We start from the raw sequence: 5,064 nt of genomic DNA, 5'->3' as shown, positions 1-5,064 counted from the left end.
GGGTCCTACACAGATGACAACAAGGAAATGAGTGAGCTACTCAAGTCCCAATATGACTCAGTTTTTAGCAAGCCGCTAACCAGACTGAGAGTCGAAGATCAAAATGAATTTTTTATGAGAGAGCCACAAAATTTGATTAACACAAGCCTATCCGATGTTATCCTGACGCCAAATGACTTCGAACAGGCGATAAATGACATGCCCATGCACTCTGCCCCAGGGCCAGACTCATGGAACTCTGTGTTCATCAAGAACTGCAAGAAGCCCCTATCACGAGCCTTTTCCATCCTATGGAGAGGGAGCATGGACACGGGGGTCGTCCCTCAGTTACTAAAAACAACAGACATAGCCCCACTCCACAAAGGGGGCAGTAAAGCAACAGCAAAGAACTACAGACCAATAGCACTAACATCCCATATCATAAAAATCTTTGAAAGGGTCCTAAGAAGCAAGATCACCACCCATCTAGAAACCCATCAGTTACACAACCCAGGGCAACATGGGTTTAGAACAGGTCGCTCCTGTCTGTCTCAACTACTGGATCACTACGACAAGGTCCTAAATGCACTAGAAGACAAAAAGAATGCAGATGTAATATATACAGACTTTGCAAAAGCCTTCGACAAGTGTGACCATGGCGTAATAGCGCACAAAATGCGCGCTAAAGGAATAACAGGAAAAGTCGGTCGATGGATCTATAATTTCCTCACTAACAGAACACAGAGAGTAGTCGTCAACAGAGTAAAGTCCGAGGCAGCTACGGTGAAAAGCTCTGTTCCACAAGGCACAGTACTAGCTCCCATCTTGTTCCTCATCCTCATATCCGACATAGACAAGGATGTCAGCCACAGCACCGTGTCTTCCTTTGCAGATGACACCCAAATCTGCATGACAGTGTCTTCCATTGCAGACACTGCAAGGCTCCAGGCGGACATCAACCAAATCTTTCAGTGGGCTGCAGAAAACAATATGAAGTTCAACGATGAGAAATTTCAATTACTCAGATATGGTAAACATGAGGAAATTAAATCTTCATCAGAGTACAAAACAAATTCTGGCCACAAAATAGAGCGAAACACCAACGTCAAAGACCTGGGAGTGATTATGTCGAAGGATCTCACCTTCAAGGACCATAACATTGTATCAATCGCATCTGCTAGAAAAATGACAGGATGGATAATGAGAACCTTCAAAACTAGGGAGGCCAAGCCCATGATGACACTCTTCAGGTCACTTGTTCTATCTAGGCTGGAATATTGCTGCACTCTAACAGCACCTTTCAAGGCAGGTGAAATTGCCGACCTAGAAAATGTACAGAGAACTTTCACGGCGCGCATAACGGAGATAAAACACCTCAATTACTGGGAGCGCTTGAGGTTTCTAAACCTGTATTCCCTGGAACGCAGGAGGGAGAGATACATGATTATATACACCTGGAAAATCCTAGAGGGACTAGTACCGAACTTGCACACGAAAATCACTCACTACGAAAGCAAAAGACTTGGCAGACGATGCACCATCCCCCCAATGAAAAGCAGGGGTGTCACTAGCACGTTAAGAGACCATACAATAAGTGTCAGGGGCCCGAGACTGTTCAACTGCCTCCCAGCACACATAAGGGGGATTACCAACAGACCCCTGGCAGTCTTCAAGCTGGCACTGGACAAGCACCTAAAGTCAGTTCCTGATCAGCCGGGCTGTGGCTCGTACGTTGGTTTGCGTGCAGCCAGCAGCAACAGCCTGGTTGATCAGGCGCTGATCCACCAGGAGGCCTGGTCACAGACCGGGCCGCGGGGGCGTTGACCCCCGAAACTCTCTCCAGGTAAACTCCAGGTAAACACTCCAGTACATAATGACGCAATGTGTGACAATAGTCCATCTGGCAAAGTTTACATTTCGTTTGGTCTACATCTGGTGGTGGTGATTTAACCTGCCAAAGATACTTGTAACCCAGCCGGAGCCGGGCAGTAGTGACATCCAAGAGTCTGCTCATCTTGTTTGATGCACCATAGACATGTGGCTCCTCCTGCATGATGGAATGATGATAGATGGACTGACTTGTGTCAATCTCCCTAAGTCTTAAGTCAATAAAGTTCATTTGAAGTTCTTTTCGTATTATTGTTCTCAAACTGCTAACTGACAACCCAAGATTGTAATCTACCCCCTCTTTGAAAGCATACAGCTTAGCCAATTTATCATTTCTATCATGCATCTGAAGACCAATGTGAGATGGAATCCACAGCATGTGCACTCTGACTCCACTGTCCACAATCTTACCATACCTGTGTCTGGCTTCTGACACAAGCATGCCACAATTTATACTTAATGAGTTGAGAGCATTTATGGATGACAGAGAATCAGTTACAATTAAAGTGTCAACCTTAGATACATGGACACATTTGAGTGCAAGGAGTATGGCAAACAGTTCTGTTTGAAGGGTAGAGGCCCAGTTATTGATGCGTGCTCCAATTTCTTTATGAGAGCCATCACTCTGTGTGACAACAGCAGCACTACCAGCTGCACCAGTGGCCTGGTGAACAGAACCATCAACGTAAATAATTTGTGAAAGATTGTTCTGTGTGACTAAGTTATCAATACAGCTTAAGGCATCATGTTTGGCTTCAAGACGAAGCTTTGGTTGTGATTTAAGAAGAGTTTTGGGGGGTTAGTTTAGTTAGTTTAATATGTTTATTATGCACCCCATACCCATCCTGTGGGCGGTAGTCAAAAGATTACAGAGGTACATAATTGGTCCAGGGACTGGACTCCAAAGTTTTGATAGCTGAGCAAGTTACAGAGGTAATGAACTCACAATTTACAAAGGTAATGAACTCACAATTTACAAAGGTAATGAACTCACAATTTACAAAGGTAATGAACTCACAATTTACAAAGGTAATGAACTCCAGGTAAGTCTGGTCACAATCATGACAAGTTACAAAGGTATTTACAGATTACAGAGGTACGTAATGGGTCCAGGGACTGGGCCCCCAAAGTTTTGATAGCTGAACTAGGTACAAAGGTAATGAGCTCACAAGTTACAAAGGTAATGAATTCTGTAGAATGGTTACTTACGTTTATACTTTGGCTACAATCATGAACAAATTATAGAGTAATGAGCAATTCACACTTCCACACCCGGTCACAATTGTAATGAGTTATTGGTGCAAATATTGATTGTTGAGTCACACACACCACACACACACACACACACACACACACACACACACACACACACACACACACACACACACACACACACACACACACACACACACACACACACACTTTAGTTTAATATCTTTATGCACCCCATACCCATCCTGTGGGCGGTAGTCAAAAGATTACAAAGGGGGAAATGGAGGAATGGTAGTTTGGAATGGGGTAATATCCCATGGAGCAGGGAAATGTCTCTGTTGTCTAACTTGATATAGATCATGTAGCTGGTTCATGCGGAGGTCGGTTCCAGTTTTTTCGATCCATCTGGAAGGATGTTCACCAGTGCTGAGGAAAGTTTGGAGGGCTTCTGTGCAGGGGTTTGACTGGGCTAGCCTAAGCATATTGACCCCAATAAGGATATTTCTTTCAGTAACACGATCTCTAATGCTTGGAATATTAAGTTCTTTCCGCATATTTAAAATTTTGGCAGTACGAGGGCATCCTAGGATGATCCTCATTGCTTCGTTTTGCAGTTTTTCCAGCCCTCCAAGCTTCCAGTCAGACACGAGAGCAAGTAGTGGCGCCGCATAATCAACCAATGATCTAATATAAGCAAGATACATCATTTTCACAATTTTAACATTAGCACCATACCTGGGGTGAAACCCAGCCACAACTCTAAGTGCTCTCACCCTTTCTTTGTATTGACGACAAAGTCTCGTTACAACAGGTCCAAGCAGTGGAACCTCAAAGCCTAGATACCTGAATCTGCTTACATATTCTAGAAGAGACCCATCATGCAACTGGATCTGACGAACTGTGCCTCTCTGCCGAGGAGGACGCCTGTTGAGTATCTTTGTTTTATCCCCTGAGATTATTAACCCCAGGTCCTGACACGAGGCTAGTACATGATTAAGAATGTTTTGGGTGTTGGAGAATCCGGTGGTGTGAATCATTATGTCATCAGCAAAACTAACCATATAATGATGGTGCTGGCTAGGCATGGCATTAAGTAAGGCATTAATCAAAATGTTGAAAAGGGTGGGACTAAGCACACCTCCCTGTGGGGTTCCTAATTCAAAATCTTTAGTTACACTATGTCCCTGGAACAACACAGACGACTTTCTGTTGGACAGGTAGCCTTTAATCCAGCGGAGAAGCCATCCTCCAACATCCATTCTGGCAAGTTCACTAATGATTACATGTCGGTTGGCTACATCAAAAGCGGATTTAAGGTCAAGGAACGTAGTGTATGAGCTGTCAGTGTGCAGAGTGAGAAAGGTGGTTATGCAATGATGCACACTCCTTCCATGCATGAAGCCATGCAACCGGGGAGACAAGAATTCCTTAATTCTGTGCATAAGACGATTAAGAATCATCCTTTCGAATGTTTTACACAAGCAGCTAGTAAGGGATATTGGGCGAAATGAGTTTTGTTGATTGGGCTTCGGAATGGGAATAATGAGGCTATTGGTCCATGATTTAGGGAGCTCCCCAGTGACATAACTCATGTTATATAATTCAAGTAAAGGTTACATTCAGATAAATGTAATTTTCCATAAGTATAATTTTACACAAATTTTGGATGATTGCAATTGTCTTTTATAGTTACATGTGTATATTACCATCTAGGAGTACGCTAAGTCTGTGATGACTGTGTTCAGCTAGTAGTAAGCAGGTAAGTGATGTCAGTGTTCAGCTAGTAGTAAGCAGGTAAGTGATGTCAGTGTTCAGCTAGTAGTAAGCAGGTAAGTGATGTCAGTGTTCAGCTAGTACTAAGCAGGTAAGTGATGTCAGTGTTCAGCTAGTACTAAGCAGGTAAGTGATGTCAGTGTTCAGCTAGTACTAAGCAGGTAAGTGATGTCAGTGTTCAGCTAGTAGTAAGCAGGTAAGTGATGTCAGTGT

This window comes from Cherax quadricarinatus, chromosome 54, assembly GCF_038502225.1.
Source record: "Cherax quadricarinatus isolate ZL_2023a chromosome 54, ASM3850222v1, whole genome shotgun sequence".
Lineage (NCBI taxonomy): Eukaryota > Metazoa > Arthropoda > Malacostraca > Decapoda > Parastacidae > Cherax > Cherax quadricarinatus.
This window is presented reverse-complemented; position numbering follows the sequence as displayed.